Source organism: Aedes albopictus, chromosome 2 (assembly GCF_035046485.1).
Source record: "Aedes albopictus strain Foshan chromosome 2, AalbF5, whole genome shotgun sequence".
In the NCBI taxonomy this organism is placed as follows: Eukaryota; Metazoa; Arthropoda; class Insecta; order Diptera; family Culicidae; genus Aedes; species Aedes albopictus.
The window spans coordinates 448,507,182-448,532,062 of NC_085137.1; the positions used below are offsets into that span (position 1 = coordinate 448,507,182).

A 24,881-nucleotide genomic window follows, 5' to 3' on the forward strand; every position below is an offset into this window, starting at 1 on the left:
CGGCGCAGTTGGTCGTGGAGCGTGCGACCGTGCCGAGCTCTCGACGCATACTTAATTAGACACCAGCAAACAGACTGCTTGGTGGCTAGCTATGCGGAGTGCGAGAGTAAGTCTCGGCTTCAAATAAAAATAATACGCTCTCACTTGTAGTTGTTGGGCATAAACGAGGCTGTGTTGTGGATTGACATCTAAGCCGAAAGAGAGATAGATGGTTCTTGAAAAAGCGAATGTTCATGGTGAGGGCTCGGGTTCAGTTTGGCTTTCTATTCCGCAGAATTATCACCTGTTCTGTGGCTTAGTTGGTTAAAGCACCGGTCTAGCGAATACGGGGTCGTGGGTTCGTATCTCACCAGAACGCGATTTTTTTTCAAAAATTCATCCCTCAATTTGTCAATTAGCAACATTCTGTGTCTTCTAACTACAAGTTTTTCTGTATGTTTATGACATACCAGCTAATCTGGTAAATGCCAGTAAAGGGCAACATATATCAGTGTGTTATTAGAACTATTTGTAAAAAATTGCGCACATTTCTTTTTATAGTAAAATTGACTTCCAAATTGAAAAAAGAACCTCAAATATCGTTATATCTTGAACACTTATGTCCAATTGTGTTAAAGCATTGGCAATTTAAAATAATGTAGAAATGTTTGACTACCATTGGAAAACTTTCAACAAATATTAGGATGGTTCACTAAATCGTTTTTTTTTCGCTTGTTGCATATTTGATAATCAGATTTCATCTCTTTTTCCTAAATATAGTTATTATTCTGACTACACAAGCCATTAAGAGTTTAAATAGGTACTAGTAAAGTAAGCGGTCACAATGTTTCTAGTGAATAAGCGATTAGATTGAACTTGAAGTCACGTGCATTCTTTGAAAATGTATCTTTAAGAATAATAGATTAAGTGCCACCTTTGGATGGCTGATGCAAAACATAATGCATCCGATCGAGATGAAATTTTGATAGTTGATATTGTCGAAAATAAATCTATATTGTTAGTGATAATTTGTTTTGCCCAATCGTTATAAACTTGCGGGGATTTTATGCCGAGCTTAAATAATGGAGCAAACTATAGATATAAATAATGAAACCCAGAAGTACACAGACAAACCTTGCGGAGATCCTTCGACATGAAACTCATTAATCTATGAGAAAAGTGGAACCCAGACAATACGCAGAATGCTGGTGGCAATCCTCGCGGGTGATTCATATTGATTTCTTTGTGACCTTTTGGCGATACTCAAATGATACTCATGAGTCAAGGTGGAACCCATTTTATGGGATGAGAGTACACAATTATCAGATCTAGAACCTCTGAATAACTATATAAGAATTTTGAATACAACTAATTAACTTAGTTACTTCCAGTTTCAAGATACGAAGAGTACACATATTTGTAAAAACAAAATACACCCAAAAGAATAGCTGCACACCTCGAGGGAGAAAAAAAATAACAGTGTTAAAATACAGATAGGAGAAAAATGAAAACTAAAGAGAAGAATAGAAGCAAGATAAAAGTTTAAATGGATAATACTAATATCATCTCATAAATTATGCATAGCCCTACAACTTACCTTATTCTTTTCCAGACTAAACGATAATGTGTTACGATCATCAAATGTTCGATCCTCTAGTTTGGAATCAATTGACGATATGATAATGATGAAGAAATAACAAAGCATTGAATTAATCAAGCATAAATGTCAATACTATGAAACAAAGGAGAAATGTAGTATCTAAGTAATCCATGACTCTGAATAAATGAGTATGTTATATACCTCGAACCCAATAATAATAGTAGAGTAAACATAGATCCCTGTTGATAAATCCGTTGTGTCCAAACAAACTGTCAATATCTGTTTCCAAACGAGCATGACGTCACGATTTGAACAACATCAATGGAGCGCATGACGTCATATTCAACCGTCGCACTTTTGAAAATTACTACTTACACGCTTGAAACATTTTAGTCAGCGGTGTCCGCGGATCTATGTTTACTCTACTATTATCGTCGCACCACCAAATCGAAGTCGTCGCTAGAAGCACATGCGAAGTTGCAGCTGCGAAGTAAATTTGAATCTATTTTTTCTGTTGCGCATCATTAAGCTAATTAAGAGCAACAATATGCACTAATCAAAATTGAGTTGCGACATTTCTAAGTAGGTTAAAAATCAATTTTCGCACGTTCGGTCACTTCGTATTTCGACCAAAAGCATAATATCTATAGAGCAAACCATTCTAGAGATGGCATGACATTTTTTTATTATGACATTGGGAGCCAACAGTCGGTTCGTGGGTAATTATAGTTTTAAGAAACGAAAAGTCCTTGAAAACAACTTGAAGTTTTTTTTCAGCTCCGAAATGCGGTGAAAAAAGCTACGCTTACTCTTTATTAAAATCAAATCCTTTTCTGAATTTTATACGCATCGGATTAGGCCAAGAAATGTCTTGCGGCCACCTTACCTATCATTGTAAGATTTTAATAACAAATTTTACCACTTATTCGCTATATTTCTTCTACAAATTTTATGTTTAATCAAAGTAGGCGCAAATCAAAGTAGGCTGTGTTTTCTTTGTTTATTACTTATCATATCAATCTTTTATTTTAAGCATGAATGGTTTTTTTGTTAGCCTTGCGTTATGAATCTTAAATAGCAACATAAGGAACATTCATAAGAATATTAACTAAAATTCCTTTTTATTTCATCAGAAAAAGTTGTTCGGGAACTCTCGGTGGTTTTTTTTTGGGGAACACGTTAAATGAAAGCTAAAAGTCTATATTTTCGACTAATGGCGGATTTGGCGATACCTATTTTTTTGTGATAAACTTTCACCATATACACGCCGTGGTCCTTGCCAATGCTTATATTTTTATTTTGATATCAAAATTTGTACCGATTTTATCCCTAGATTCTGTTCGGACCTCGGAACCCGATTTTCCCTACGTTCCGCAATTCCATTTTCACCATTCATCTGACACGATTTCTGTCAAAACCACCCCACAAATGAACACTCGTCCATCACCAACACCATCAAGCGCGCCACCCCGTGCTGTTTGCCGACATCCATGTTTAAGGTGATAGTGAACATGTTGTTCACCTGGTGCTTATAATTTATAAGGCAAACAGCCTACGCTGCTGTAGGGTAAACAGGTATAATATGCCCCCCTAAGCAGAAATGGCAATATATCTGAAACTGGCGCCTTATTCCATCTATTGTTCACTGCAAATCGTTGTTACTAAAGTCAGTGAAGTGTTGCATGCGAACTTTGCCTTTGGAGAGGTGGCTATGGAAGCTTTGAATCGTTTTTCGAAAACGTTCCAAAATTTGCCTTTTCAAAACAAACGGGGCAATACGCCCCATCAAAAGAAAAACGTCCAGCCCCGTGATAAAACTGTCTCAGGGGATAATTCCACCATATGCTTATCCTAGGAGGGTCTTTCAACAACTGTTTAACTGTATAAAAGTTGCAAAGTAACGCAAGCAAACAGAACTACACTGTTGAAAATGCTTTGACATCCATGTGCACAACAGAACATGAGCACATGTTCTGTTGTGCACATGGATGTCAAAGCATTTTCAACAGTGTAATTTCCCACATGGCTTGGTCAGCCAAATCAAAATCAAGAAATTGACAAACAGAACTAGCTTCGTTTACAATGAAGTCAGCTTACAAGAGGTAAATTATTACGCCAAAAACCTCGATTTCAGACTTTTTGATATTTTTATTGCTTTTCTGTATCAATCCACTAACGGACCAGCTTGATGGCAATAATTCTTCAATATTTAAGATTTCTAATCCATCACGCATGCGAAAAGCGCTTGAATCGCTAAAAAATGAAGAGGGGCGTTTTGCCCCGGTGGGGCGCATTATACCCTTTTACCCTACGATGCGATGCAGCCAACTTCCTACAGTAGTGTATAGCCACATGTATATCTTCACTTCACTTCTACACACAGCCAAAAGCAACTCGTCAAAGCGGTTTCAACACAGGAGAACCGACTAGAGCGATTCACTCTGTGTTTTCATTGTCACGACGTCGGACGGGCGGACGGATAGCGAGCGAATCATTCGTCGCTTAAATACATTGCGCGAGGCGTAGGCATAGGGTAATTCGCCAATTGTTGAACACTACCCAAATGTTGAACAGTTTTTGATAATGTTATTATAAATTTAACTTAAGTAATTTTCCATCAACGTAAACGTATGATGTAGATGCGTATACATGTGTGTCATGATATTGCTCCAATAAAGTTACAAAATTATACATATTTTACGTCAAAAATATCGATTGCAAATTTTGTACCGCTGATGACACGAAAACTGCACAATTCTTAAGATTAATTTTAAGAAATTGCTGTTACGAAATAAGCTTTGCTGGCAAATCGACCACAAATATCAAAGTCACGCTATAGTTACAAGAACTGGAAGGATGTCCTTAACAGTTTAACATTGTTTAAAATCACATTTTCATTGTGATTTCGTCTGAAAAAATATTTTTCTTATCACACTATCATTATGCATCTAAAATCCAATTGTTGAACACTGGCATAACCTACGATGTTAGCATGTCTGCCAGGTCACTTTACCTTTTTCAGAAGCCATCCACGGGTTTTCAAAGCATTTCAGGGTTGCTCCAAGGATGTTCTAGGGGGTTGAGTGTATCCCATGGGTTTCCAAGAATGTTTCAGGAGCTTTCAAAGGCGTTCTTTTCTTCAGTCGTTTTCGCTTCTAGTCAAATCTTTTCAACCATTTTTTTTTGCATTTGGTTATGTTTAAAACGATTTCAGTCCACTAGAGCTCTCTCTAAATGGGAAGTGATTCCTTGGGAACGTCCATAAATTACGTCACGCTTTTAGGAGAGAGGGGAGGGGGGTTCAGCAAAGTGTGACGACCCATACAAAAATTTCAGAGGTCTCATATAAAAAGTGTGACCTAGGGGAAGGAGTGTTTAAAATGGACAATTTTTGCATGACGTAATATATGGACGCTCCCTCATTTGAGTGAATTGTCGCTCAAATGACTAACTAGGCAAAAAACACGAAAAACCCGGAAAATTCCGCAAGAGTGAAAAAATATCGGATGTCGGGTCGAAGTCGGGTCAAATTTTATCAAATGTTGGACCACTGTTGGACTCACATCGGATAACTGTTGGGTCTATGTTGGAATTGGTGGCGAAAATAAAAACAGGTCAATGATAGGTTTATGTCGGGTTATACGTCATCAATTACGAGCAAAGCTTGAACCGTTCAACAATTGGCGAGAATCGTCCAACATTAGGATGAGCTAACTTATGGAAGCGTTCAACATTTGGGTTAGAGACTTCCCATACAAATGTTCTATTTTCTCTTAGAAAATGGAATTTAAGCGAATATAAGTTAAATGGGAAGTATACGGAATGAGTGGATCTAGACGTTCACTGGATATTTTTCTACTAAAGTGGAATTATGTAAGGAAAAACAAACGAAAACAAAAATGCCAGTACTAACCGTTCAACAATTGGCGAATTACCCTATATATTTTTCTCGAAAGACGAACCACCGAAGGAAAATCTGTCAAGCGGCCAAGAAAAAAAAAAACGCCTAGGAAAAGTATCGGGAAAATTGCGACTCTGAAATTCGGTAGTGATCCAAGAAGGAACTTCCGCTGGATAGCTGTGCGCGAGATTTTGTGATTTTGGTAGATTTTGAAGTGAAGTGAAATACAGTGCAGCAGTAACATCCCAGTATTGTGGAATGGGGTTCTCTCGGATTGACGACATTGAAAAGTGCAAACATTACCTAATTTGAGTCGAAAGGAAGAGCTGAAAAAGCGGGGGTGGCAGCAGTAAAATAGAATCGCAAAAAAAATACAAACACCCACCCAACCCAGGCTTAAAGGCGAAGAAGTGAATGTCACCCAACAAGGCGGACAATCCACGGCTCGTGATAGTGATAGTAGGCGCAGCAGCAGCAGTAGCATAGAGCCAGTGTCTACCCCGAAGGAGTGTTTCCACAGCAACGCAGAAAAGTAGGCAAATATTGTGTGTGAGACAGGTGCGAAACTCATTTTGTTTTCATATATATTATTTTGCTTTGGTGCTTGGTGTTGAGGTTTGCAAAGCAAGCGAAAAATTTGTGCAGCGTTGGGCTGAACCTATAAAAAAAGAGGGACGCGCTCAGTAGGTCTCGTGGAGCAGTAGGCCGGTACTTGGCTTGGATACGACGCAGTCTATTACACAGTCATCAAGTTGGCGATGGACTATGAAATTGATTTTTCCTTTCCTTTCGTGTCGGTTCGGTGAAAATGCGGAGGAAGATGGTTGAATGAGTTTAGTGCAGGGAATATACCGTTGTTGGTGGTTCAGTTGCAGAAGCTGACAGGTAATGGGGACAAACGGGATGGACATTCACGGGACAGGTGAATGCAGTTGCAGTGAATTGGGGCACTGGAACCGGTTTCGGTGGAATTGTTATTGGGATACTGAGAAATGCTGTCGACTGACGGTCTGAATCACCAATAAGATGTTTTCGGCGTAGATAGCAATTGCTGTAGGTATAGGTTTCATTCATTAGTATTGGAATGGATGTCTGATGACATTTTGGAATCCAACAATCTGACTTTTCCGAAACTTTTAGATGCAGTGAATGGTAAATGTGAATGGTATGGAAAAATACGAGTTTATCTGTCATACAAACAAGTTGAAGTATGAATGTTTTGATTTTATAATTCGTCGAATAATTCTTGAAACAAAACAATCTGTCGCAATCCTGCCGAACGTGGCTCAAATGTGTGGGCTGGATAGATTGTATGGTTTAGCTCATCGCTTTCATTCATTCCGAAAATTCTTCAGCGATTCATTCCGAAATTCAGTTTTTTTGCCGGCATGCTTTCTGAACTTTTTGTTGGAGCTCTTCATTTCTGGAATTCCTCCGACGATTCTTTTAGACATTGCTAAAGAAATTCCTGTGGAAGATTGACAAGTAATTATTGTAGTAGTTCTTCCAGGGGCATTCTTCGAAGTTTCTCAAAAAATTGTCCAGGGATTGCATCATAAACTTCTTTTGGAATTCATTGAGACCTTTCTTCAAGGATTCTTTTGGATTTTTTCCGGGGGCCCCTCAGGTATCTCTTCACAGATTTTATCAGGGATTTTTTTTTCAGAAATCACCTCCAATTTCTTGACGTTTCTCCAGGAGAATCTAAAAAAAATCTTCGTAGATTTACTTTTGAGCTTCCTTCAGATTCTTAAGACATTTCTTCGAAAAATTCAATTTCTTCAGATATATATTTTGGTTATTCATTCAAGAATTCTTCCAGATTTATTTAAAATTTGTGCTAAAAATTTCTGTAACGATTCGGGGATTTTTGTCTACTTATATCTTCAGACATTTTTGCAAGACATTTTTTGAATACTCCTCCAGAACTGTATCCAGCAATTCTTCCAGGGTTTGCTTCAGAACATTCTCCAAGAATCCCTTCAGAAATTTATATGGCGATTTTTTCTTCAAATACTTTGTCTACAGTTTCTACTTGGCTTCACATGTTTAAGTTGCCCTTTACAGGCTTGTACCAATTTGCTAATACGTCTTAACGTAATGGGAGAAACCTAAAAAAATTAAATGACACAGACTGTTGATTATTTGGCAAGTTGAGAAAAAACGCTCTCTGATGGGTTTTGAACACACGATTCCGTATAAGCTAGACCGGCCCTTTAATCAACCAAAACTTAGCAGAGATGGAAAATGATGAAGATTGCAGCTGAGCAGACACAAACCAAAACAAACATACTCGTGAACAAGAGGGGCCCGAAAATACTCGCACTTCTTTATTCGTGAGTAAACGAAGTTGACAAGCACTCGCATGTGATTCGCGAAGATTCGTGAGTTTTTTTACATTTTGACGAAAAACACATTTTAACGACTGCCAGTGCTGCTTTTCGGATGCAATAAAGCATAAAGCATTAGTTTATGTTGGATAATCACTGGATTTGCTCTTATAATTACAATAAAATGCACTTCCCGCACCTCCACTAATTCTTCAAGAATAAAAACTCATGAGTGTTTCTGTTTTTGTTTTGCTTCTTACTCCCGAAGCAGGCGTGTGCGAATAAACTCACACACTGTTTACTATCGGAATCGTGAGTAAGCCTTGTGTTGGATTTACACTCGTGAATTGCTTCATGATGAGAGTAATTCCATCACTGCTTAGAAGAGGTAACAGTTCTGTGCAATAGAAATCCAAACTGACTCCCAGGGTTAGTCATCACTGAGGAGAAACGAAAGATAAGTGCATTTTTCGTACCTACCACACACGGCTTGCTTGATCAGGAGTTCTCTTCTAATTTTCACTCTTCTCTTGCCACGCACTTTTGTGCAATCTCACCGAAGTGAAAGAGAATTGTTTTCTCGTACACCCGGCAAACAAAGAGCAATTTTAAGATACCGAAATATGATCAAAAATACAGTCTGATTACGATCGTTCCGACCTAGTATTGCAGGATACACTAGATATGAAGTTTTCAGACTTAGTTGTAGGGCTTTTTATCCAGCAATACTTGTCCGTGCCATACCGTCTATGAACGTAAACTTTTGGGCGTAAGAAAATCGTCTTGATCTACGTGTATGTGAATGCATAGAACATTCTAGGTTATCTGGAAAAGTTTACAAGACATGGAGTGATACCCTAAAACTGATTTACGTTCAGGATTATCCGGTTCATCAATCGGCTAATTAATTCCGATGAGAAAATTTGTCGTCCGCTGATAGTAAAGGGAGTTTATGGGAGGTAGCTTGCCGTATTCCATGCTAGGAGCAGCAAATTATGGTCCCAATTCTAATGAAGTGAATCGTGCGGTACTGTGCTCTACGGTCTCACGTAAATCTGATAAATTGATGAAAAACAACGAAAAAACACAATCATACAAAGCGAATCCGTCGAATGTCTGTTAGCTTCAAAAGTCAATTTTTTTTCGGTGCTCCTTTTGTAGATGAGTTTATGTTACCTTGATGCCATGACAACCTACAGCTTTTCCAGCGCGACACTCTGAAGATAAAGCAAGGTACTGTGTGTGAACGGTAACTGCTCCACTCAAAAGAAAAATCATGGTGCACTACGCACTCAGTCAGTATAGTGGTTTCGCTGCGCGGTGTCACAAACACTAATGCGAATCTACTGGTTGAAAATATGCCCATTTGATTTTGCCGGGAACAGCTGATCTTTGTTTACTATTTTCAACCAGTAACTCAGTGTAGGGTAAACAGGTATAATATGCCCCCCTAAGCAGAAATGGCAATATATCTAAAACTGGCGCCTTATTCCATCTATTGTTCACTGCAAATCGTTGTTACTAAAGTCAGTGAAGTGTTGCATGCGAACTTTGCCGTTGGAGAGGTGGCTATGGGAGCTTTGAAACGTTTTTCGAAAACGTTCCAAAATTTGCCTTTTCAAAACAAACGGGGCAATACGCCCCATCAAAAGAAGAACGTCCAGCCCCGTGATAAAACTGTCCCAGGGGATAATTCCACCACATGCTTATCCTAGGAGGGTCTTTCAACAAGTGTTTAACTGCATAAAAGTTGCAAAGTAACACAAGCGAACAGAACTAGCTTCGTTTACAATGAAGTCAGCTCACAAGAGGTAAAATATTACGCCAAAAGCCTCGATTTCAGACTTTTTGATATTTTTATTGCTCTTCTGTACCAATCCACTAACGGACCAGCTTGATGGCAATAATTCTTCAATATATGAGATTTCTAATCGATCACGCATGCGAAAAGCGCTTGAATCGCTAGAAAATGAAGAGGGGCGTTTTGCCCCGGTGGGGCGTTTTGCCCCGGTGGGGCGCATTATACCCTTTTACCCTACGTACACGCAACACCACTAAAAGCAGAAACCACTATATCGCTTTGAGATGGGTGTGATTTTTCTCTTCGCACAAAAGAGCAGCAAGGCACACTTCTCTGGACTGCACCAAAATCTGCACTTTTTAAGCCGAAGTGTGAGAAATGACCAACTCTGCTGACTCCGAGAGCGAGTGTATGTCTCGGTACTATAAAATCAATTCACTCTCGCTTGTATGATTAGAAGGCACAACCGCGCGCGAGTTGAGAGCTTGTCATCTAAGCCGAAAGAGAGATGGAATTGTGAAAATAGAAGCGTGCATGATGTGGCCTCGGAGTCAGTTCAGCTTTCTATTGCGCAGAACCGTTACCTGTTCTGTGGCTTAGTTGGTTAAAGCATGAGCATGAGCATGAGCATGAGATGACCGTACAATTCGTAGTTGCTACTCCGTTACTGACCAGAACAGTCAACATTGCACAGGGAACCAAATGGATGGGGCCTGGGTGTAGCTTTCCATCCTCAATGTGCAATTTTGAAGGTTCACAACTTTATATTGTCAGTACCGGCGCCGGCCACGTCCTTACGGTCATCGGAGAAGGGAAGGAATGTTGGTGTGACATCCGTTGCTACTAGAGACCGTGTGTACCTCCGCATCCCCACGGTTGTCACAGGAAGGAAGTTTGTTAGTGGGAAGGGAAGGGATAGAAAGTTACATAGATCTGGATTCACATTGGTAAATGATGTGAGCTATGCAACCCTTGATATGATTTAGTCTTCCGCCAGCCGGCTGTCGGAAGAATACAATAATTTTATTGTATGTTTGTGTATTAAATTTAATTATATACCGGGTATGAATAATTTTTAAAACCACGCTTATGTCGGATTAACTCGTAATAACGCACGTTTTAAGTTTATCGTTTCTCAGTCAGAAAATAAACTGTATGCAATTCCGTTTAGTGTTACTGCCAATGCTGAAAAACCGAAGCCCGCGCCGTAGCTTTACGAGAAAACTAGACAACTAAACAACTAGAATCGTTGCTTTTGAGTTTCATCTATGTTCTTGTATTTTTTTTCGCGTTCCCGTGTTAATAAGATTGCGGATAATAAAACCGTTGTACATATTTATTATCCGCGAATGTTTGCAACGCGTAATATAAGTTGAAGGTGTGATGAACAAAAATACATTATCGTAAATGTTCGAAAAAGAAATCGAAATTATGGAACTCGGCACGAATAAATCGACGCGGAAAACGTGGTCTACTTGTCACTGTATCGTACGATAATCTTGACCAGGGTTGTGCAGTTTCAGGAGGGTCAATGTCGAATGACACTCGCTCTAACCATCACTTCATACGACAAACGCAGTCCATCAAAACATAATCGATTCACGCAAAAGCCACTCAAGCCAACCCTCGTTCAATGCAGAGTCAACCACATCCAACAGCAGCGATCGTCTCTTGTTTTCGAACCACACGATGAAACACCGAAGCGAGTTTTTGTTCTACGCTTTGCATTCTATTCATAGGGCGTGCTATGGTTGTGTTTGCCGCGCCATGCAATACTACTTAACAAATTGACCCTCATCCTGGCATTTTCAGACGAGAGTCACCCAGCAGTGAGTGACATAGCTCTGCGTCGGAACGACGGTTAAGAAGCGTTCGGCTACTCAAGAGATTTGCAGAGAAAGAGCGCGGCGGCGGCAACCACCGTATCAATGCGTTCGTTTCGAATGTGTTCGATAGCAACATAGAGACGGTCGGCTGTAGCGTTGATGGAGGAAGAAGGGCAATGTTGATGTTGCGGCTTTTTTGTGTTATGATGGTGATAATGCACAAGACTGATCTTGACCTTTCCAAAGAAAGAGATACTTTGCCGATTTGATCGCTGATTGCCTGCTTGTAAATCTGAAATAGAAAAAAGTATTAAATTGTGATACGTTCTCCACTGTTATATTTTTGTAAATTGTTATTTATATATAGGTTAAATTTACCTCCATCCCTTTGAAACAAACGGTATATGTATTAGCAGTAAAAAATAAATAGAATAAAAAATAAATAGAATAAATAAATAAATAGTGTAAAAAAGTACACCAAATCTTGATCCTGGAATGTTCCTGCATTTAAATACACTAAGGTCTTTTTTTACACGGGTAGTTTTTCTGCTTTAACTCGGTCAATTTTGAGTCAATTCAAATGAAAATTTGTACACAGGTAGACACGGTTAGTACACAGGTAGCTGTGTACGGAAAATCAGATAGGAAGGTTCAAAATTGACCGAGTTAAAGCAGAAAAACTACCCGTGTAAAAAAAGACCTTAGTGTAAACCAGGCTGGAAAATAGTAAGATCAAAACTTGAAATGGTAGATCTTCCACCGTAACGCACCATTCTAAGGTGATCTACCCACGTTACGGGTCTGTGGCTTAGTTGGTTAAAGCGCCGATTTAGCGAATACGGGATCGTGGGTTTGATTCCCACCAGAATGCGATTTTTTCACAATTTCATCTCTCAATTTGTCAATCAATCAACATTCTGTGTCTTATAATTTTCAAGGTTTTTCTACTTGGATTCAAAGTTTACTCCAGCATTTGTTTCCGAGGTTTACTTCTGAAATTTCTCACGATTGTCCATTAGAAGTATGTGCAGGAATGTTTAATAGGAACATTCCCAAGAATTTATTGAATTCCCAGGAGTTCCTCGAGAAACTCTCCCAAAGATTGTTTAAGATTTTTTTCCTCATGAAATTCTTCTAGGAATCCTTCCAGAGCCATCTCAAGGAATTGCTCCAGGTATTCCCCAGAGATTCTAGCAGAACGAAGATTACTTCAGAAATAGCTGCAGAGAATTTTGTTCAGAAATCTCTTAAGGACATTTAAAAAAAAATGTTGGAATCTCCGGAGACATCTCTTTGAATTCCTTTAGAAATTTATTCTGGGAATAAATCAGTCATCAGTATTTTTGTGTTATTTCATGAAGTACTTCTGCTAACCCTTCAAGACGCACTTCGTTGTAAGAAGTACAATGCTATCAGAATACCTTGCGCGAGCGCATCAAACAGGCTCACGTGCTGAAAGGTTAAATATGTGAAGGAATGTCTGGGGAATCCTGAAAGAATCTCTGAAGGAAACCCAGGAGATATTTCTACCAAAAAAAACCTTCCAGAAATTTCTGCAGCTGCTCCTGAAAATAAATTCCGAGTAGCCCTTGGAATAATTTTCGAAAAAATCGTTGAAGAATTTTTGAAAAAGCTCTAGATGAATTTCTAAAAATAATCCAAGGAAGAATTTCTGATGGAATCCTTTGCTAACATTCATGAAAAAATACTTATACTTCCGATGGAGTCTCTGGAAATATTTCTGGAGGATTTTCTGAATATCTGAATGAATCACATGAAAATTCCCAAAAAAAAAAAACTATAGATGGTGTTGCTGGGAAAAATCTTTGAGTAATACCTGACAAACCAGATTGGAAAACACTTGGTGAAATTGCTTTGGTGGATTACCTGGAGGAAGTTGTGAATGTTTGTTTCAAGGAAATTCTGGAGAGAAACGCTTATACTTCTGTGAAAGTATAACAGAAAAAGCTCGTGAGAAATCCCCAAAGGTGTTCCGTAATATTTTAAAGGAAAGATTTCAAGAGAAATACCTAAACCACGGTATCTTTGGAAGACATCCTGGAAGAATTTCCGAGAGAATACATGAAGCAATACCTTGAGAAACTCCTGAAGGAATCTCTGTATGCATTTCTGCAGGAATCTCAGGAGGAATACCTACTTAAAGCCGTGGAGACATTTTTTGAGGAATCTCACCATGAGTTTTTGATGGAACCGCTGGAGGAATTCCTGAAAGAATCTTTGTATTACTTTATGAAGAAATTCCTAGAGATTTTCCAGAAGTCCTATACCAAAAGTTTACAATAAGGGAGGTCAATTTTTGCGTGACACTTTTCATGGGCTTTCTTATCCATTGAGCAATTCTTACTGCCTTCAGTAAAGTCCCTGGTTTTCAGTCTTCTGGGAGAATGAATAAAAACTATGTATTTTCTTGATCTTGATTATGGAGATGATAAAAAAATAAAGTTGTTTTGATTCTTCCAAAAGACTGACAAGCCAGCAACATATCTGAAGACATCCAACATACGGTCGATTACCTAAGAAGTAAATTTTCTTATAAATAAATTTTTAGGAAAATTTATGGAGGAATCTCTGGAGATTTTTTTTTTAATCTCAGGATGAATTCCCAAAGCGAACTTGGGAGATATTTTTGAACAACTGGATGAAATATTTGGAAGATTTTTGAAAAATATCCCTTAAGGAGCTTGTGTAAGAATTCAAAACGCTTTAATTTATATTCCTAAAAAAAATGAAATAAATTCTGGAATCCGTGAATGGTTTTCTGAAAGAACCCCTGGAGGAATTCCTTAAGCATGGAAGGTTTTCTAGAAAAAATCATGTAGAAATTCCAGGAGGGTTCTCTACATGAAGGAATTTCCTAAATAAATTCATGGAAAGTTTATGGAATTGTAAAACGTCTCCAAGAATACGAACGGAAATCCCCCAAGAATATCATACGTAAGCTGCTATAAAAATCTTCCAAAGCGAGGATCTTCAAAGTATTGCGGTAAGAAATACTGATTATGATAATAATAATGAAATCATGAGCAAATTTACAAAAGATTTATAAACAATGTCATGAAAAATACGAAACTTTGAAAAAAATCCAGGGATACGTTCATGTAATTCTATGAGAATTCTTTTAGGCACTCTTTGTTGAATTACTCCGGAAAATCCATTGTCCGGAATCGATACAGATTTTTTTAGGAACTCCTCCTGGAATTCTTTCGGACTCTCCTACATGGATTGCTTCAGAAATTCCTGTAGAAATTATTCAATGGTCGTCCAATAGTAGAAAGACAACTAAAAGATTAGTCTACAAAAAGTAGTCGAATGCCGACAGAAACGTCCAGACAATCTGAAAAAACTAAAGTTTTATAATTTTTTCACCGAAGAGAATCGATGAACCACCAACACATAAACTTTCTTTCAGATTTTTTTTCAGGGATTCCTCTAGAAATTTTCATGGAAATTCTTCTAGGAACTCTTTATGAGATTCCTCCATGATGTACCCAAGAATTCCTAAGAGATGGCTTGTATGTATTCCTTCCAAAATTTCTACGGGAAATGTGTCTTAAAATATACCAAGGTTTCGTTCAGAAATTCCTCCTGTGATTTCTTCATAAATTCTTTCAGGGACTCTTCAAGACGTTTCTCCAGGGCTTCCTTTGTGTATTCCTTCAAGGATTTCTACAGAGATTTCTCTAAGAATTCTTCTAGGCCATTATTAATAATTGCAGTACATCGAAGATGCATTACAAACATTTAAGCGGCCAGGCCTACTGTGCAGTGTTTTTAATTCAATAATAAAGACAATAAGTGGGAACATCGCGTAAGAAAGTGTGACACTCCATGTATAAGGTATACAAAATAGCGTGACAGAGGGGGGAGGAGGGGTCTAAAATTCTCGAAAAATTATGGACGTCATATTTGGATCGGCCCTTCATAGTTGCTACTCCGTGATTGACCTGTGAGCTAGCGAAATTGCACAGAGAACCAATAGGTTGCCGGGGCCCGTGGCGTAGTGGCTACATGTTTGCTTAATAAGCAGATGGTCATGGGATCGATCCCAGCCCCGGCCACTTTTGTCGGTTGCTCTTTCCCCCTGAGAGCAGCTGACACTGACCCTCTTTTGAGCCCATGGCTCAAATGAACCCGGATATTTGGACATCGGCGAACGGCAACTTATAATGGACCCCCAATCGGACTGGAAACAGGAACAACCAGCAGCCAACACCGCAACATCCTCGTGCTCATCATTCTACCATGATAGGGTAGAGAGTGACAGCAGCGCAACGACAACCAGTTCGATGTAGTATAATTTGGAATAGAATACATTTAGGCGCTGTACAAATTGTAAGTACAGTTTCCAATTGGAATCGCTCACGCAGTGCCCTAGTGGACAAAAGAGCTTTAAATTAGGTTAAGTGATTGAAGAATTAAAGAAAACAATAGGTTTATGGGGCTTGGGATTTGCCACCATCCTCAATGTACACGTTGCGAGAGCTCAAACTTTTTTGGGTCAATAACGGCGCTGGCCACGTCCTTATGGGCAACTGGGGAAGTGAAGGAATGTTAGTTCGACTAACACGCTACTAGAGGCTGTTTGTACCGCTTGCATGAAATCGATAAATTGAAACATAACTTTGTACCGACACTAGCAGTGACGGACCGCACAAACTTACGCAAAACACTGACGGACTGAGGCATAATTACGGATCAAACCAGTGTGGCCAGCACCGTAAGGTGGCGAACTGTACAAAAATACAGGAGAATTTATTAAAAAAAAAAACAAAATTACGAAAAATTTTGGCCGACACTTGAAGTGACGAATTTTGCAGTTCTTGTTTAGTAAATATATGAAGGATGATTTTAAACCAATAGATACATTAACTGCGTTTTTCACAGAAAAACAAGGAATAAGCTCACCGATCGGCAATAATTCACTCGAGCTCTCGTCGACCTATCGCTAAAAACGATGCGATTGTGCGATACTATTTTCCGAGACTCTCAGGCACAGCAAAGAACAACACAATACTGAAGACTAAACATCCGCGCATCAATCGAGACAATAGCGAACACGATCGAGGGTTTCCGTAACGAATCTATTAAAAAATGAGTAGTTCCTGACAGAGTTTTAGAAGAAACTGATGGAAACCTACAGTAAAGATTTTTTGGGTGAAAAGGTCTCGAGGGATTTTCTAAAGCAATCTATTAAGCAATTTTAGAAGCAATGAATAGAACATTTCCTAAAGGAATTCTTGGACAAATTTATGAAGGAATCTCGTAAAGATTTCTTGAAGGAATTTCTAAAAGAATCCGAGGAAGAACTTCTGGAAGGAGCTTTGGAAGAACTTCTGAAGGATTCTGCAGAATAGTTCCAAAAGAAATGCGTGAAGAAATTTTGTGAACTTTTGATTTTCTGAAGGAATCACTGAAAGCATTTCTGAACCAATCCGTGGATGATTTCCTGAAACAATTCTCGAACAGAATGCTGAAAAATAATATGTAGGAATGTCTGAGGAAACCCATGGAAGATTTTTTGAGGAGTTTCCCAGAGGAATTTCTGGAGAATCTTATAGAGTTAATTCTGAAGGAAACTCTATCTAGAGCCTTGTCCGAAGAAATTCATGGATAGAGGATCTAAAAGATCTTTCGAAAGCTATGCAAGGAATCTGAAAAGAATGTCTGATCAATTTTCTAAAGGAATCCAAAGGGAAATTTCGGAAGAAATCCAAGGAAGGTTTAATAAACATGTTCTTTAATTAATTTTCGTATGATCTCTGTATGTTCTGAAGAATTCCTGAATGTATTTTCAGTGGCAATTTCTGAAAAAATACTCAAAGCTTTTTTAACACGAATGCATGGAGAAAAAATTGAAGATTCAGATTCTAGTCCTCGCCCTTTACATACAAACTTCATTTTTTTAGAAGATTAGAGCAAAATTTTGGAAGGACGAAGTCTAGTGCTTTTAACCTCGATGACACCACTGCTGAAGTTGGCAGGGTTCTGAAAAACAGCTAATACATTTGATTAGACGTTAATATTTCTGTAGGAAATTTCATTCACAAACGTGTGTAATGTAAAATCAGAAACATGTATAAACCAGCAACCATGCGTCTCCATTGGTGTGAATCACACTAATGGACACGCATGGTTGTTGATTCAAAAGTTTTTACTTTTACACTGCTAACGTTTGTCTATGAAAGTTCTCTACAGAAATATTAACATGCAACCAAATAAATTGGATGTTTTTAAGAACCCTGCCAACTTCAGATTCCACTTTGCTAAATGAGAATGGAACCACTTTCGCTAATTATATGCACGATTGTCGTCGTCCGCAGGACCGAATCGACGACACACTTTACAAAGTGCCGCGCGACAATCGGCAATAATTGTGCCAATATGAAATTATGACCAATTGTCATAACTGGTCGCGTATTGTGTTAGCTGTATCGCGGTATGTACATATATTCGGTTGATGTTTGGAGACGTACCTACGTGCACTCAGCCACGCGGTACCACCATCAACGAATTGTGTACAACAACCAACGGGAGGGCAGTGCACCATTATTGCCTGTAGCTATCTATCTATCATACCAAACCACGTCGCGGCATCATCATCGGGTAATGAACGGTGCTTGCGGGACAACTGTGAAACCTGACATACCTACGCCTATACGATTGGTATAGTATACCAACCAACAACGTACAGATTCCTTTCGAGCGCGCTAATTCAGCCCAATTATTTTGTTTTGATTCACTGCTCGCCTGTGTCGATCTGGCCCGGTTTCTCCCACGAGCCACGATCGCTTTCTCCCGATTCGCGTGAAAACTTGAATTTGGCTAAATCTACGCCGAAGCTACCAAAACAACCGATCGCAGACAACAAATGATATAGGATAGATACCTAGATGAAATCAGCTGAGCGATCATCAAGAGGTGATTCACTTGAATTGAGAGTCGAGTGTTGATGTTTTTCGCAGACAAATAGTTTTCTTAAATATTTATGGGATAGTACTACTGACCCTATTCCATGGGTGAGTATTCCTTGCCAATTCGTTCAACAACAACAACGAGTCTTCCTAATAGTTCAACTCTAGTATGATGTCAAAGTCAACCTATGACCCAGCAGGCAAGCTTAACGTGCACAACTCCAACTTTGTATACCTAACGCTTCATTTTAGGAGGTTTGTTTATTGAAAGACAATGAAGTGAACGCGTAATCGTAGGAAATTATCAAGTTTCATATTATTACCAAAAAAAAATAGAACTGATTATAACATTCTAAAATACTTCCTAAAACTATCTAGAATCCTCAAGCCAATCCTCCACCAAAAATATATTCCGCTCCAAAACAACAAGTAACTGGTTTGGCAGGATGGGGATGATTTGTTTCCTTTCCGACCTTCCTGCGTCCTACGAGAGACGTGTTGATCACAGAAGATACCAGACTAATATGTATCTAATGTTGAAGGGACGAAGGGCTACCCGAAACTAGGTTTGGCAATGAACTTGAACTTGAAACCCGTTTTGCGTGCGTGTACCCTTGAAAGCTTGTGTCCCACGACACATGAGCTACATAATATATTACATATCATTACTAGGATCGAGTTTGTGTTCTCGATTTGGTAACGGAACGGTCGACTTCTTAATTTGCGTGTTGCTCGATTGATCTGTTCCTTGATCTGAACAGATTGAAGTTGAATTAACTTATGAACTTTGGAAACGTAGTTCTTTTCGCTAGTTTCTAGTTTCACAAAGTTTTTTTTAAGCAGAAATTTCTCCAGGGATTTTTTTCAAACATTTGCTCAGAGATTTCTTCAGACGTTTTTTTTTTAAATGGATGGATGAATGACTGCAACGGCAGTTAAAAAAACATTTCGCGAAGCCTTCAAAAATTATTGCAGAGTATTTTTCTGAAAATGTTTCAAAAGTTTACTCAAAAACATGTACTAGAGTTACTTTGGAAATTCATCCAAGAATTTCTCCGGAGATTTCCCAGCAACTTCCAGTTTCTCCAGAAATTCCACTAGGGAAGTTTCACAAATCTGTCAGAAAATCCTCCGGGGATTCTATATAGATTTCTCCTGGGACTCTTAAAAAAAATGTGAGATCCATTCGGAAATTTTCTGCAAAGATTCTTATTGAAACTGCCCTAAAAGTTCCTTCACAAATTCTTCAAGGGATCCTTTCAGAAAATTTCTCATGGCTTTTATTATAAATTCGACTACTAATTTCTTCAGAAATATCTCCAGATTTTCCTTTAGAGAAATCTTTAGAAATTTCTCTAAGGATTACTTTGAAAAAACTTCCACAAATTTTTCGATATTTTTTCCAAGGACCTTTGAAATCTATCTTAGGATTCATTTGTAAAATCTTTCTCGAGTTCCTAAAAAATCTCCCAGGGATTATTAAAGAAATTATTCTAGGGATTGCTGATGAAATTCTTTGGAAACTCCTCGTGAATTAACTTTAAAAAATCATCCAGGAAATCCTAAAGAAATTCAGTCAGAAATTCTTTCACAAAATCGTCTACAGAGTTCTATAGACTTTAGAATGTCCTCCAGAAATTTCTCCAAGAACTCCTTAAGAAAGTCTTGCACGGATAAGCTTCCACAAATGTTGCATGGGTTCCATTAGAACATACTTAAGAATTCCTTAAATATCTCAATAGGTTTTGTTAGGTATTTCACCAGGGGTTTTCAGGTGTTTCTTCACATATTCCTCCTGGATTATCTTCAGAAAATCCATCCATGGATTCTTAAAATATTTCAGTTTTTTTTAAAGATTCTCTCAGGAATTCATTTAGAATTTACTTCAGATTTTTTTAAAAATTCTTTCTGAAATTTCCTTAGCTGAAAATGCTTCCGGAAATATCTTTAGAGATTTCTTCTATATTCCTAGACTTACTTTTTCAGAAATTTCAGCAGGGATTTCTTCAAAAGTTGTTCCAGAAGTTGCTCAATGTACCAGTGAAGGGGAGCTGATATCGGGGAATCTTGACTAACTAGCTCGAATTTTACCATAACAGAACTGGACATAAATTATCACACTTCTTGTCAATAATGTGCCATAGCATTACAATGACCTTTTTATGGAGATTGCTACACATTTTAGAATTCAATCAGCTGAGTACACGCCAAGATAGTATAAGGCATCTACCAAAAATATCTGGAATATATTACAATTCTCGATGAGGAAGTCATAAGAAATCCCGAAAGAAGTTTGTTAGACAGCTTTGAGTAAAAATCTGGCAAATGGGCAGCTTTCAGATATTTTTTTAAATTAAGTCAGAAAGAGGCCATTCATAAACCACGTAGACCAAAATTTGGCCGTATCAGAACCCCCCCTCCCCCCCCCCCTTTCGTAGACTTTCGGCCAAACAAAAAAAAAATGTATGGAGCGTAGACTTTGGCTACACTTTGGCCCCTCCCCCAAAAAGTCTACGTGGTTTATGAACAGCCCCGAGAGATGTATGAGATAAAGGTAAATATATATAACTTAGTATGTAATGAGGTATAGTTTGGTGTTATAAATTACTGCATGAGCTTATGCTGGGCTGCTTACTCTAACACGAAATTTGACGTTTGAGCGGTGTCGGCCCCGCGCAAACATCAAATTTTCAGTGAGAGTGAGCAAGCCAGCATAAATTCGTGCAGTGGACCATTATGGGCGCTCCACAAATCAATTTATTGATATGTCAAAAGGCTGAAAACTTCTGCAGTATAAGTCATCACAAACAAATACAAACTGCAATTTTTAAACTGAATTGGAATTTTAAAAAGTACTATTAAAAATGTAAGTACATAAAATCGAGGTACCTACATAAAATCTATGGTCCTCTAAACCGAGGTGTACCTGTATTCACTCAATATAGTCGAGTCTCCTATAAAATGGTGTCACTCACTATACGCCTATCGTGATTTGTCAGCTATCTTGTATCAGAAGCACAGTTGAATTTTTGAGTGTGGTTTTGGGTTAGTATAAGCTTGCCTTATTCCAAAAATGAAATGTTTGTTGGGGTTCACTATTGGGTAGATCGTATTCTCTTACCATGTTTAATTGGTGGCCCCCAGTCTATTTTTTATTTACAAAATTGGCTATATAATCGAATTATTGCTTTCCAGCCTTGCTTCACTACATGGAACTGCTATCTTGGAACATGGACCATGGTCTCCCGGTGGAAGTTTACCGGGATAATTAAATTTGAGCAGGAAATTTGAGACTAATTGCATTGGCGAAAATATCTTATTTTCAACTACATACAGTGTATCAAACAATTGTCCGTACAGCAATTTGTTTGTTAAAATAATTTTTCATTCAAATGCTTATATCTTTTTTATACGTCAATCAAAAACGCTGAAATTTTGACCAATCATGAATCATATATTAATGCTCCAATGGTGAAATTTTGAGCAAGTTCGAATAAAATTTCTGAAAGTTATAGAACTTTTAGTAAAACTTATAAGATTTTTGAAAACATTTTTAAAACATTATATCTCAATATGTACTCGATGAAACTTCTTCAATTTTTTTTTGTGTTTTAGCTTAAACCTAAGACTCTCATATGCAGATACATTTATTGTTTTATATTCACTACAAAAAATGTGCTCATGTATTTGACGATATATAAAAAATTACCATATTTTGCACATATAATCTGCCCAACGTTTTCCACCAATAAAAGTTCATTAACTGAACGAAAAATGCATAGGACCTACTCTTCATATGTAGTTTAGTAGGTCCTGTATAAAAATATTACATTAAAAGATTTTAAAAAGATGAAAACACTTGGCACTTTTATTGATCAAAATATGATAAATTTCCAAATAATTTTCTGAACATATACAGATTTTTCATATTTTTTGTAGTGAATATAAAACCTCAAACGATATGAAAGCCTTAGGTATAAGCTGTAACACAAAAAAGATTGAAAACGTTTCATCGCGAACATATTGAGATGGGGCCCGTAGTTGGTCACACGTTCGCTTCATATGCGGATGGTCATGGGTTTGATTCCCAGCCCCGGCACTTGCAATTTTTCGTCAGTTGTCTTTCCCCCGTGAGCAACTGACACTGACTCTCTTCTGAGCCCCATGGCTCAAACGGACCCGGATACCTGGACATCGGCGAACTGCTACTCATAATGGACCCCCAATCGGACTGGAAACGAACAACGGCCATCCATCATCATCCTTGTGCTCATCATTCTACTAGGTATAAAGTAGAAAAAGTGAAAGCAGCAGAAAGCCAACCAGTTCGATAAAGAAGAATAGAATCTAGGCGCTGTACAAAATGTAAGTGCAGCTGTCAATTGAAATTGCTCACGTAGTGCCCCAGTGGACAATAGAGCTGTAAATTAGGTTAAGTGATTAAGAATAAAAAAAACATTGAGATATAATGTTTGAAAAATGTGTTCAAAAATCTTATAAGTTTTACTAAAAGTTCTATAACTTTCAGAAAACTTATTCGATTCCGGTCAAAATTTTACCAATGAAGCTTCAATATATGGGTTATAATTGGTCAAAATTTCAGCGTTTTTGATTGACGTATAAAAAAGTCATGAGCATTTTAATGAACAATTATTTTGACCAAAAAATTGCTGTACGGACAATTGTTTGATACACTGTATTTTAAATGTATTGCACCGAAATATCAATACTCGGCTTACAGCTAGGTTTGCACACTTGTACAGGAGCGCAGTTAACCTCATCATATCAAGAGTCTAGAGTATCACGCAGAAGGACCCGGTGCAAATCTTCATAGAAGACCCGAGCAGAAAAGAATAGCATCAAAATAACATATCAGGGTATTAATATTCAATAACATTACACCTCGATATGCCATTCATTAGGTGGACATAAGAGGCAAAATAACAAAAATGAATACCATAATTTTGTATTAATAACACCTTTAAAATAACAAGTTTTATTAGTTCAATAATGAATGCATACCATAAATTTCAAGTGCTCTATAGTCTATATGTTATCCAGAAGGTATGAAATAATAAAGTAATAACATTTCTTGTTATTAAATTCAACATTTTTCGGTACCTCCATGATGTAATAACAAATCTTGTTCTTCGATTATTTTCCCAGCTTAATCAATAATACCACATAAATACCTCCAATTGTTATTGTGGTGTTCTCATAACATTGCGTACAACAATATAGCAATGCCAACTTGAGGTATTAGAGCACAGGTTGCTCTTTGCACGGTATTCGTAAAATATGCCCTTCTGCTCGGGAAGTGTGTCACGCAATACAATCAAAAGCAATAGAAGCTGTAGTGACTCTGTAACATTTTTATTTTTACATTCATTTTGAGAAAATTACATCAGAAGCTGTTCAGAAGGCTATCCAGCTTCATTACGTGAACTTTCAAGTTCAGAAATTACTTATGAAGCTTCTTAGAAGGCTAAAGAGCAACCTCTAGCTGCTTAGCTCATAGATACTCTCTTATCCGAACATTTGGTGACTACTTAGGATAACGTCCATAATGCCTAACGTCAGTTATGCCTAATGTCTTCATGCATAACGTACTTTATGCCTAACATGCCTATGCCAAATGTCCTTATGCCTAACGTACTTTATGTCCAATGGAGTATACTTGCATAGGCAACCATAAATAAAAGCTGGAAAATCGAAAAATGGTCAACTTACATAGGACATTCAAAGAATTGGAAGCAACATATGATCAATGATGCTAATCCATTGTTATTATTGCCAACGTCCACCCCGGTCAGTGGGCCCGTTCTTGTCCGTGTGGTTGTAAAAATAGTTGTGTCATGCATATTTCTGCTAGCGGCGCTACTTTTTTTTTCGCACGGCAATAATGTCATTTGTGTTGTGGGTTCAACTCGTCGCTGTAGGTCTGTAGGACGACGACGACGACGCTCTTCATGCCATATGTGAGCCTCCTACCCAGTACCCCATTTGGAGGTTGCCAGATCATTGGTGTTGACGTTTTTGGAAGGCGATTTGTTACAGTTGTTTTTTTTTGTTATGAACGAGGGAGTCACAATGAGGAAGGCTGTGCCACGCGGAGCACTAAAAATAGTACAACCCCGGTAGTGATGCGGCGGCGCGCGGTGGTTGCACATTCTGGGAACGAAGCAGGCGAATGTGATTTTTTATTTTGTTTAGCCTACTGCAGTAATGCCTACGGCAAGTCTACAGCCAACAACAACGGCGGCGTGAGATAATCGAGGAAGGACAGGTAAAGGGGGGTGGTAAAATAAAATAAATCTAAAAAGGAGACAATACGATAACGGATGGAATTATTTTTTTTATTGCGATGAGAACCACGCAAGAGTCATACTATTGCGACTTATATTGTTTTACGATAGCCGATCGTTTATGATGAGTTTAAAACAATATTTGAAAAGCAGGAAGCGCTATATAGGCACTTGCCGTTCAAGTACTTTGCAGGTGCTTATCCAGCA

General features: G+C 38.1%; 1 protein-coding gene across 4 annotated transcripts in view; it reads left to right on the plus strand.

Moving 5' to 3' along the window:
* Nucleotides 1–5,499: 5,499 nt before the first annotated feature.
* The window catches only part of LOC109410035 (E3 ubiquitin-protein ligase AMFR), a 162,096-nt gene continuing 142,714 nt past the window's right edge, over nucleotides 5,500–24,881 (plus strand). For 2 of the 4 annotated variants that reach the window (XM_029870001.2, XM_029870005.2), the window contains exon 1: nucleotides 5,500–6,038. The gene's annotated coding sequence lies outside the window, so the exon portion shown is untranslated. The other 2 variants (XM_029870004.2, XM_062853843.1) reach the window with 2 other exon arrangements.